Source organism: Trachinotus anak, unplaced genomic scaffold (genome assembly GCF_046630095.1).
Source record: "Trachinotus anak isolate AG129_WGS33_773 ecotype Australia unplaced genomic scaffold, CSIRO_AGI_Tana_v1 ptg000005l, whole genome shotgun sequence".
In the NCBI taxonomy this organism is placed as follows: domain Eukaryota; kingdom Metazoa; phylum Chordata; class Actinopteri; order Carangiformes; family Carangidae; genus Trachinotus; species Trachinotus anak.
Window position 1 is genome coordinate 18,196,493 of NW_027273856.1, and position 12,397 is coordinate 18,208,889.

At 45.1% G+C, this 12,397-nt stretch overlaps 1 protein-coding gene across 2 annotated transcripts in view; it reads left to right on the forward strand.

Annotated features, from left to right (window-relative positions):
• The first annotated feature begins 256 nt into the window (after window positions 1-256).
• ches1 (checkpoint suppressor 1) overlaps window positions 257-12,397 on the forward strand; it is a 60,554-nt gene continuing 48,413 nt past the window's right edge. Inside the window, exons 1-2 of one of the 2 annotated variants that reach the window (XM_071478679.1) lie at window positions 257-694; window positions 8,045-8,127. The gene's annotated coding sequence lies outside the window, so the exon portion shown is untranslated. The remainder of the gene's footprint in view (window positions 695-8,044; window positions 8,128-12,397) is intronic. The other variant, XM_071478680.1, reaches the window with a different exon arrangement.

The window sequence follows — 12,397 nt, forward strand, 5'->3', positions numbered from 1 at the left end:
ATCTATTACATATAATAAGCTATTATTATTTATCACACGTGCTTAAAGGCACAATTAAAGATGCGTTAATGCCAGAATATTTCCCCTTTTGTGCCAAGCTATTGAGTGAGTCGTCTTGTCAAAACCATAGACGATCTTTGGGTATACCTTCCGTACACAATGGCATTCTTTCAGTGAACCCAACTAGCGCTAGGACCCGGGTCGGGCGCCGGGGGAAGTCCTCTGCTGCTGGCGGGGCAAGGCAGAGCACAGAAACACACGCATCCCCGCACACACACATACACACACACACACACACACCGAGCTCTTTCCGACAGAGGAGAGAGAGAGAGTGTGTGAGCGCAGAGAGGGATAAACAGGGAGAGAGAGAGAGAGAGAGAGAGAGAGACTATAGGAACGCAGCGGCTTGTGTGCGTGTGCGTGTGTGTGTGTGTAGGTACGCTCGCTCGGTGGTAGAAGCGACTGGCGGGGCGGATATGGAGGGGCTCGGGAAAAACGCTGGGAACTGACCGAGCACCAAGACGAAGAGAGGGAGAGAGAGAGAGAGAGAGAGAGAGAGAGAGAGAAGAAGGACGGACGGACAGCACGGAAGGAAGGAAGGAAGGAAAGGAGGAGAGGAGGAGAGAGAGAAGTCTGACAGAGGAGAGGAAGAGTGTGAAGAAGGGGCTCGCCTGGAACACAGAAGGATCCTAAGGTGACTTTATGGGGCTTTCATGGCTGTACGCAGAGGTGTGTGTGTGTGTGTGTGTGTGTGTGTGTGTGTGTGTGTGTGTGTGTGTGTGTGCGGGGTGTTGACATATGCTGCATGGCTCCTCACTTAAAGGGAATAGTGGATGTGGAGGTGTGTGTGTGTGTGTGTGTGTGTGTGTGTGTGTGGAGGGGGGGGGGCACATGTGTCTGTGACTGTGTAAGTGTGTGTGTCGCCTATATATACATTGGTTTGTGTGTGTGTGTTTGTGTATGTGGGTATGTGTGTGTGTGTGTGTGAGTTTTAAGGGTTGTTTTTCCACAAGCTAAAAAGGGGGCCAAAGTGTGTAAGCGAGCTGAGCTGACCGCTGTAAACTGGAGTGAAGGGATCAAAAGGAGTGGATACTTTTTAGGGAACAACGTGATCCCATTCCAACACACACACACACACACACACACACACACACACACACACACACACTTCTCCAGTAGGCTACTTTAAGTTAAGCTCAAGCAAAATGGTGGGGGGGGTAGCACTCCCTTTTAAGAAGTCCCTTTAACCCCTCTTTCTCTTACTCTCTCTCATCTCTCTCTCTCTCTCTCTCTCTCTCTGTGTGTGTGTGTGTGTGTGTGTCCATTTGCATGTGAGTGTTAAGGAGTTTTTAGCGCAGCAGGTAACACACACACAGTCACTGCTTGGAGGTTGCACTGAATGAATTTTCTGTTTTCCCAAAGCTTGGCTGACACTGAATGAGGCTGGATAAGTAGTAGCAGCTTCTATATGTGTGTGAGAGTGCGTGTGTGTGCGCGCGCGTGCGTGTGTGTGTGTGCCATAGACGGCAAACAGGTTGAGGGAGGCAGATCTGATCAGACGCACAGCAACAGAGGAGAGAGCGTGGCACAGGCTGAGCAGCAGCACATTGGATTACACACAGACGAATACACACACACACACACACACACACACACACACGGGCGAGCTCTGTGGCCAGGAGAACAGCTGGGAGAAATGTGTGTGTGTCAGTGCCTGTGAGCGTTTCACTTAATGCATGCGTCTGCCTTTGCACGTGCAGGACTGTTTGCTTTTGTATTATCTTTTGCTACTGTGTGTGTGTGTGTGTGTGTGTGTGTCTGTGTGTGTGTAAGGCTGTGTAAATATGTATGTGCAGGGGGGAAGAATGTTCTGTCGTCTCTTCAGACAGACGGCGTGTGTGTCTACCTCCATCTCCCCCTGGTCTGGAGACAGGAGGTGGAGGATGAAGGGGGTGTGTGTGTGTGTGTGTGTGTGTGTGTGTGTGTGTGGAGGGAGGTAAAGCGATCAGATGACCGAGAATAAGGCAGATGAGAAGATTAATCCAGTAGTGAGAGATGAAACAGAGGCAGAGAGGAAGGGAAGGGACGGCTGATGGAGATTTTAGGACAGGAGGAGGAGGAGGAGGAGGAGGAGCGGAGGAGATGGAGTGAAGGAGACGGAGGCTGACATGCTCTCTCCAGGAGTGCTCAGAGTGCTGCTCATTCATAATTCACCTCCATGGCAAACGTTCATTCACATATTGACCCCCCATGGCTGCGCTCAATGGAGTTCTCGCCCCTCCACCTCTCCCTGTCTCTCAATGGACACCCCTGTGGTGCGGCGTTCAGTTAGCCCGCTTCTTTTTCACTTTGGAGACAGTTGGGGCTCTCGCAGGCAGCCCGCACTGTTTTTGTCGGTTCCTGGCGGTTTCTCAATCGGAAGCTCTGACGAAAAAAATTGAACAGTGTAAATTGAATATTGAATTCAGGCTCCACCCCAGACACAGATAATTGGTAAGGATGGCTAGTGTGCACTCAGTACAACTGTTGTTCGTGTGATTCCCTCAACACAGCTCAAACAGTCCATAATGGATCTATAATTCATGTGTGAATGAATTGAACAGTCTGGGTTTTGAATAAAAGCATCAGACCGTTTTCTTCATGATTTATTCAGGGTAAAAATACTCAGAAATTGCCATTTTAATATTTCTGATTGTATTAGCCTTGCCTGGAGCTACACTATAACCCACTGCTGTGCTGTGGTCAGCTGTGGCCCATGAGCCATATGGCAGCCTGTCTAAAATGCACAGTCAGAAAAAGTGTACTGCAGAGGTACAGAACATGTAGTTCTAAAAGGTAAACACTACAGAAGAGCAGCTTATCAGCAAAAGTGAAAAAAAAAATACCCCGACTTCTTTAGTGTTATAGTTATGATGGACTCGCTGTGTGTTTACTCAGCAAAAAGAGGACAGAGACGCTGCGGTGTTGATGCTGTGTGTTGGACTGTCAGTCGAAAAATCCTCGTGACCTTTTGTTATGCACTCGCGCAGCGCAATAAGTTGTGTTTCCCACAGATGCAGTAATGTAAAGCATTCACAGCGAGACACTCAGTTCAGTAAATCATGGCGCTACAACTTCTATTGTGAAGGGTTTGATTCCCACTGGATCCAAGACGACTAAAAATAGTTAAACTAATTAAAGGCATTGTTCACCCCCCCCCCCCCCCCCCAAAAAAAAAAAAGATTAAAGCAACCTCAGTCATTAACCGTTCATCTCTGGCTCAGTGAAAACTTGACTAAAGGTTGCACGAAAATAAACACACAGGAAATAACCTTGTACTTCCATCTCTGCCTTTTTCTAAACTCTCATTAACACAAAAACAGCACACAAATATTTTTAGGATTGCTAACAAATGTGCAGGTGTTGTTAGCCCTGCTAATTTGTGTACTCGTGGTGGAAGAAGGTGATCACTGAAGAAGAGCAAAACTTTTTACTGTCCTTGAAAAAGTAGCGAAGCACACACGCATTTATGTAAGTTACTCACCTGTCGTCCAGCAAAAACTTCTATTAACTCTGTTCAGAGTGAGTGGATGGAGAAATATCAGATTATTAAGAGGGCGCAGCTCAATCAGGAATAGCACAGACAAAAATCACCATTTTCTATAATTACTTCCTGTTGAACCTCATCCATTGTAAGGTGTTTAAATAAAGTTTAAATAAAGTCATGAAACAATGTTGTCAAACCCACAGCCGTTGTGTTCAAAAGGATAGCAGCCTGTTGTAGAGACTAAATTTAATTTTGTGTTACTCCATCCATTCGTCCTGACATTGTACTCATCTCAACAATTAGGACAGATTATTTTAGTGTATATTGCCCAAACCAATCAGTTGTGAGTGGTCCAGCTTCCAGTTAACACTGAAGCTGTGGTCGCGGTTGTTATTAATGGTTAACTTTTCAAGATAATCAAAGTATGTGCTGTTTTAAGAGTTGCTATTCCTTTAAGTTGACTTACCTTACATCAACCTGCACTGCTGCGTCAGTCTCATCACTTGTCTCTATTTTTCTGTTGCTATTTTTTATGAATATAGCAATTTAGCTAGCTAGGTAAGTAGCAAGATGATGCGTCTGATCTTTCTCTCAACTACAAAGCTCGGACCAGACGCCTGTTTCTTCAGCTGGCTGAAATAACAGTTAGTGGGCAGAGCTCCAGACTTGAATTGTTGGTAGCAGTCATATGGCTGTAAATATGCAGGCAGATTAGTTTGCTAGCGGTATCTTGTATGCTGTAGCAGCCGCTCGTAACCGTTATGTGTCTCAACCACATTAAAATTTCTCCCAAACAGCCTTTGCAGCATAACCCACGTATTTTGTGTGTTACATTTTGCCCCCAGCGGCACCTTCCAATGCTGAAATGCCCTCTCAGTTAACTTTATAATGTTTTAAACTTAGATGTGAACTGTGTTGACTTTCAAAACATTCACACTGAGCTGGGAGGAAATTTTAGGCTTATGCACAACAACAGACACAGAGTGTCTCTTAAAGGTTTTTGCTGTACTATTCACTTTTTTTTAACTTGGTATTAAGTGTGTTTTGCCATAATTAGTGTATGAATTCCTGAGTTATAGCTAAAAATGTGTTTTGTAAGGTCACATGACCTTGACCTTTGACCTTTGACCACCAAAAGCTAATCAGTTCATCCTGTGCTGGATGAAAGGAAATTCCCTCCAGTCTTTCCTGTTAAGACGTACTCCCAAGAATGGGATGGACCTGAGGTCACAGTGACCTTGACCTTTGACCTTTGACCACCAAAGTCTGATCAGTTCATCCTTGAGTCCAAGTGAATGTTTGTGCTAAATTTGAGGAAATTTCCTCGAGGCGTTACTGAGATATCACGCTCATGAGAATGAGACAGATGGACAGATGGCTGGACGGACAGATGCTGTTATTAATTAGAGTTTAGAGGAAGACGGTGACGTGTTTGGTTGTCATACTTTCTGTCTCTATAATAGGAATGATTAGGTAATACGCTTGCAATCAGTTATTTAATGTCTGCATGTTTTGGTAGGTGAACTGTGCCTTTCATGTTCTGCTGAATGTGTTAAAACAACTGAAGAGTTAAAAGCAGGTTTTAAAATTGCAGTGGAAACACAGCCGGCCTGAGTGGCCAAGATGGCTGAGAAGAATAATGCTCCTCTGTATCCCCCAGGTCATAATTGTCTTCAATAGGCCTCCTGCTGATTTGAAATGGACTCATTGTCCACAGTGCTGGGCACCTCAGCTCAATTAGCCTCCGTCTACTTAGGCGTGCTGAGCTATTGCTGGTCGCATCCTCGCACAGTGGCACACAAGTGCATGCGCATAAACACACACTGACACATACAGAGCAGACTCACAGACACATGTGTGTGCGCACTATCACGCATTGAAAGACGTCAGCGGGTGTAAAAATAGAACTTATAAATGGGGGAAAAAGTGTTTTATGTTTACAAGGGGTGATGTCATGTTTGGTTTAGATCCATAGCTGACGGACTGGAGGGCAGCTGTGGTGAATATCAGCCTGCTCAGCTCTGGCTCAGTTATCTGGTGGTTTTTTTTGTTTTTTTTTTGGGCGCTTTTAAAGGAGCAGAGTTCAAGGAGTCGCAGTTTTGTATGTGTGTGTGTGTGTGTGTGTGTCTCTGTCTTCATGTTTGTGTGTATGTGCTGTTTGCAGCGGTGGAGGCATGCACACGGTGACGCTGCTCTGGTTGCCAGGCAACACAGGAACGTGGGTGGAAGGATTTCCTGTCCTTAGGAAGCTTTGTTTATAAGTGGGGGTAGAGTGAGTGTGTATGTATATGCATGTGTTTGTGTGTGTTTGTGTTTGTGTGTGTGTGTGTATATTTCAGTGTGCGTTTCAGGAATATGCTTGAGTGCTTGTGTGTTTTTAATGTGTTCTTTGCCTCAAGTAAAAGTGCTACAGAAAAGTCACTTAAGACAAACGCACGCACACATACACACGTTGTGTATACACTGTACTCACACAGAGAAAAGACAAAAAAGGCCCTTTCTAGTCTGTTGAGTTGGATTTGTGTTGCATAACTCCTCCAGCCGGGTCTGTTCACAGCGCTCTGTCTCCTCCTCTTCTACCCAAACACTCTCAGCCATGTCACACTAACGCCAGGCCGCCACACTCACGCCAGGCCGCCTCCCACTAATGATGTCATAAGCATGCCTCATTTTATGTCTCCTCTCACACATGAGATTGCAATTATGTGTTCTTGCCCTGCATGCGATCACAAAAAAAAAAAAAAAAAAAACGCACACACACACACACACACACTCACAGCATGTCTGTCCCGCAGGCGTTGGACACCATGATTACGTAATTGACATTGAATGAATGGGATGACGTCAGCTTGGCTCTCTGTGACTCTCCTGTCTTTCTGGCTAGCTACAGTGATGTCATAAGTGGATGCAGCCATACACTGTGTGCGTGTGTGTGTGTATGTTGGCATGCATACTTGTGTGTGGAGACAAAAATGACCTCAGGAACCATCTGATTTATATAATGTGTTTCCTCCTCCCCACTTTCCCCCTCGTCCTTTCCCTTAAAGTGGAAAGAGTTTACAGCTGATAGATACTTTATTGTTCTTTATATGTTGTTCTCAGCAACATGAAGTGCTTAAAGATGCTGCTACAACACACGCACACACAAACACACACACACACACACACACACAGTGTTGCAGCCTGTTGCAGCCCTTGGAGAGTGGCTTCTATTTGAAATGGATACCCCAGTGTCTCGCAACTGGTAACTCCATCTCCTTGTTGCCCTCCGTCTGCGACTGTCTGACCTTTGTTGATTCGCATCCCGAGAAGCTGCTGTACTCACAGGCAGTGAATGAAAGGATAAAGAGATGATGCTGGGTCGTCTCCACAGATACTGTACGTGCCAGTTCTTATTTTAGCAAAAGAAAACAGCGTCATGGAGAAAGAAGAGTAATTTTTTGGTGGTTGGCCTTCTTCAGCTCCCGACAAAAATATCTGTTTTTAGCTCGCCGTTTGAGCTACGGGATGTTAAGCACAGAGGAAAAGAGCTCTATTTGTGTCTTGGGTTGAATAGGCCGCCTGTTGTGTTCTCCAAGCGTTGTGGTTGGAGCTCTGAACATCAGCCATCAGCCAGCTTTGGATTGGAGAACTGGGAGCTTTTAACAGACATGAATACGCACACAAAGACGCACAAACACACTTTGTCTTTTCTCCCGTCCTCTCCCACTTTTCCTCTCTCTAACCTCAAACCCCAAACCGAAGGGAAATCACACCACACAGTGACTTAAAGGTTTATGAACTGAGCAGCAACACACACACACACACACAAACACACACACAGACACACAAATGGTTTGAATACACACAAAAAAATATGCAGATTTTCAGGATAAACTGATTAGCATTAGCTCCGCCCCGCTAAAGCCACAAACTCTCTACTGTACATTCCACTAACCACATAAGAGCTTAACACCAAACAGGATGATTTGATGCCACTACACAAACATACACACACACAGACACACACACACACCCTTAAATACACACAAACATGAAACCCACACACATACTTCACACTGTAGCAGCACAAATAAATCATTTCAGCAATGATGTTGGAGCTTCACTTAACAAGTGCGACACAGATACACAACATTAATTATATACATATGCACACACACTTGTACACATGTACACGCTCAACCCCCCCACCCCAGAAGTCTTAAGACCTTAGTCAGCGTCTGTGTGTCCATGCGTGGGCCTGTTCCCTGGCAGTGTAAGGGGAAAAAATACCTTCCCATATGATGTAAACACCAAAGTCCCTGTGAGAGTGTGTTAGTGTGTGTGTGTGTGTGTTAGTGTGTGTGTGTGTGTGTGTGTGTGCGTGCATGCTTGTAAGCTTGTGTGTGTGTGTGACTGGCATTCTCTGAGATAGGGTTCGCTCTCTGTGACAGTTTTCCAAATTATTCCACAACACTGTGCAGTTTCTTTTTAAAGATAAGTTTCTCTGCCATCTCTGCTTTGTTCCACTGCGCACAGTGGAAAGAGACGGCAGAGACGCGGGAGACGGAGGAGACGGAGGGGCTGACATGTGACATCACTGACTAAAACAAGGCAGCAAGGTAAAAACAGAGGCCACTGCTTTTAACTCCATTTAAAAAAAAATCTCATTTATCGATTTGATGATGGTTTTAGTGCGCGCAGCAGGTTATTTTGAGTAATGCCAAACAAGTCAACTTCATTATTTTTTTTACTGTGTTATAGAGAATATAATTATTGAGTCTTCAGGAAGAAACGTATTTTTGCTTTGATATGACTCAGATATTAAATGTGTGACTGTGTGTGTGCACATATGAGAAAATGTCAGACTGACTGTAATTATAACGTCACTTATAACAACTCACTCCTCACTCACTGAGGACTCTAAGCTGAAATACAGTTTATCCTTCACCTAAAAAGTATTAAACCTGTTCATATAGATCAGGGATCAGTACGTAAGAATACAACATCACATTATTACAGCTACACTGTGTGATTTTGAGACAGTTTGAGACAGATAAAAAACAGAACGGGGAACATCAGTGCCGCAGAAGGCTGGCGTTCAATCTTTACTGTGGATTGAGCTTCAAAAACTACCCTTCCCATAATACAGCTCATCAGGATCTCTTCCTTTGACCCTCCCTTTTCATTTCAGCGTTAATTTATGTTCTGTCACATCCTGTGCCCTGAGCTACCATTTCCTTTAGGCGAATGATACAAATCTCCTGCGGGTGGTGTTTACCATTGTAGCCGGTAAGACATCTAAAAGTGGTCCATAATTCAGCTCCGGCAGAATCCCAAGTTCCTCCCCAGCTCACTGTTTGGAAAAAGTAGTGTGCACAAAGGGATAGAGGTAGATAGGACAGCAGCCTTGTTGCTGTGTTAACCTATAAAGAATTCAGTACACAGATGGGCTGAGCTACCTGCAGTCCTGATGAAACACACTTTTCTAGGTTGTAGTCAATGTCACTTTCCTGTTACTGTACTCTGTGTTTGGTAATGCTTTCTGCTGTACAGCAGTATGGCAAGCCTCAAGGGACAATAGCGGCAAATACAGAATGAGGAATAAGGTCAGAACGGGAATATGACTTGATGGATTTAACGTGTGTCTACTGATGATTTTATTGTGCATTTGTCATTTGCACTTGACTGAGTTTGTAAGACATTTACACAAAGAAGAAGATAAATATTTACATCCTTCAACCTGTGAGTGTATGTGCTCCTCTTTAACCCCACAGTAGTTGCAAACTTCCAAGCCGGCATGCCGCTAACTGTAGCCTTTGGTTTCACTGTGGCGTGCTAACAATGGTGCGAGATTTGCTGAGGTCTGTAATGAAGCACCAGCACATTGGACACATTTCTTCAAAAACAGGTGCGAAACAATCATCAACGGGCAACAAATTCATCATACATACATCCAGATCTGGTCAGGGGCACACAGGAGATCACTCTGGAAATTATGTGTGCCTTGTATTTGTTGCTAGGCAACTTTGTCACAATACCCCCTGTGACCTTCCGACCCTGCCAAGTCTGGTGTTACTGTCCCCGTCTCACACTTCTATGTGTGTGTGTGTGTGTGTTATCTGAGACGATGGTGCGACTGCCGCATAGCAACTGAGAACAGCTGTGATTTCACAGCAGTTTGGACGAGTGTGTGTGCGCAGTTTTCTGTGTGTGTGCGTGCATGTTGTGTGTGTGTGTGTGTGTGTGTGTGTGTGTGTGTGTGTGTGTGTGTGTGTGTTCGTGTGTGTGTGCGCGTGTTGTTGTCCGCGTCACTGTTCATCTATGCAAGCACCCACAACAACATAATATGGCACGCTGTCACTTCCACAGCGTGATAGCAGCATAGACTCAATCAGCCAAAATGAACCCCCCCCCCACACGCGCGCACACACACACACACACACACACACACTCACACTCAAGTCTGTTGTCAAATCGCAGCCGAAAATACAGAGCAGAGGGAGCGACGGAGCAGTCATTTCCCTGAAGATCCATTCATATAAAATACTGTTATTCAAACCTCTCTCCCCTCCATTCAATAGTCTTATTCATCTCTCTCTTGACTGCAAAACCAAACACGCCTTGTCTTCTGCTTCCCGGCAAGAGCCTTTGTGCCTGGGCACACGCGAGCGGGTGCTTGTGTGTGGGTTTTCTCCGCTCCTCTCCTTAAGAGGAATGTCCTTGGCCTGTCCGACCTGCATGCTCCCACAGAGCCCCTCCGTCAAACACCTGGGGCGGGCTCTCCCGCGCTCCTCCAGCCAATCGGGAGCCCCGGCGGTTAATGACATCAGTTAGCGGAGGATCTTTAGGGCCGGCCCCTCGAGGTGATTCGTCAGAGAGAGAGTGCTCTTATTGTTATGATGATTAAGTGTTATATGAAGGGCTATCAGAGGAGAGCCCCTTAATGAAAGTGGAGCACAGAGAGCAGAGGCAGCGGTGGCGGCAGATTGAGCTAGAAGTAGAGAAAGAATGGAGCGAGAGAGGGAGGAATGAGGAGGGTTTGAGGTGAGAGAAAACGAGAGATGGTGAGAGAAAAGAGGGAGCGCGGGGCTGAATATTCAGCAGCTGTGTCCAGACTTGCTGACTCTGGCGTTCATGCTCTGAATGTGCCATGAGACATAGAGAGAGAGAGAAAGAGAGAGAGAGAGAGAGAGAGAGGGAGAGAGAGAGAGCGCACAGGAAACTGCTGTAAAAGAGCAAAAAGGGGAAGAGATGTATGTGTAAATGCGTGCAAATGCGCATGGCTTTCGTCTTCCAGTATTCGGCTTTCATCTGTGTATCTGTGCAGGAATGCAAGCTTGTGTGCGCGTGCGTGTGTGCAAGTGTGAACACTGGAGTTTCCCTTGCTGTTTGGTAAAAGAGTGGAACGCCCTGCCTCAGAGGAAAATTCCAGCCTCAGCTGCTCCTACGCTGTTGTAAATCATTAGGCTGGGATGTCCAACGCATTCAGTTATTTTGTGAATAAGCAGTTGTCATTTTTTTTTTTTTTGTTGTATCCACATTCCCTCAGCTTCTCTCGTCATCTTTATTTTGTGTTTTCCTACACTTCCCTGAATGCCTTTTGACACCCCAACTCCCCGCTCATCCCCTACCTCAGATTGTGATTTTCAGCTGCTGGTGTAACATATCTGTGGAGCGAGTTAGAGATTTCTTTTCCAGTCAAGAAAAAGTGAGATGCATCCTTTCAAATGCATCCCGTCTTGAGCATTGCATTATGGTCTCCCGTGGATGCTGTCACTGGAGCTCCTCTCCTCTTTTATAACTGCCGATTAAAACTAGTGTTACGTTGTGCACATCGTCCAAAATCTGTCACTAAACAGCAACACTTGACCAGGTTTTTTTCAGCTGTTAAATTGTGTAAAGGGTGTATTTTTTCATCTGAGTAGCTTCCAGCAAACCTAAAAATATTTCATTAGTATGGGTTCCACTGGAGAGTTGTCGTGTCTGATGCTATTTCACAGGTTTTTCCACCCTAACAAGAATACGATTATAGGGGAAACACTAGAGAACAAAGTTTTTATTTGCCTGTCTAGTTGATGGCTTTTCTCCATGCTGTGGTATTTCTCAGGAGCAGTGACTGAAATTAACTTTGTGCCTCACCTGCCAACAGCTGTTAAACTAAAAAGTATGAACCCTCCAGGAATCATATTTACCATGGACTGCAACTATGACTGCTTTTTTAGATTGAAGTATGTTCACCGACTTGTTTTCAGAGCTTTTTCATGAATAAAATGAAATAAGAAACTCTCTCGCTAAGACTGTGGAAGAGGGATAATGTATACTGCATAACTGAAGCATTTGAATGTTACCAGCCAGTGACCCTTAATGAGTAGATCTTATCTGCAGCTTACAGATTACAGAATATGACTGGTTAGAGACATGCGCCCTTTAGAGACAGCTATGAATAGGGTAAACCTAAGGCTTTCTGCACATGATCAGTGGCCTGAGCTGCACTCAGCACACGCTCAGTGCTGAGTCCCAGCTCGGCTCAGCTCAAAGCTGATTCATCATAAATGCTGTGTATACAAGAACTGCTCAAGAAAAGCCAAAACACACCTACATCTAGACCATGAGACCACTGCGTTCAAGCTGCGAGGAAGCAAACACCAATAATCGTAACAAAAGATAGCTGCTACGATAACTTTCCAGGGTTGTTAAGTTTTCCTCAGAGCCTTATAGACCTCTGTGTGTCTGATGTGCCTTTGAAGTTATGGATTTATCGCTCAAACTCAACTTGCTGGATGGCAATTCTCACCTCTACCTGCATCAACACTTCGCACCTCGTCTGCGAGTTCCCCCTCTGTACAAAAATACTTCTTCATGCCTAATCTTCTGTCAGTCAGCTGTAAT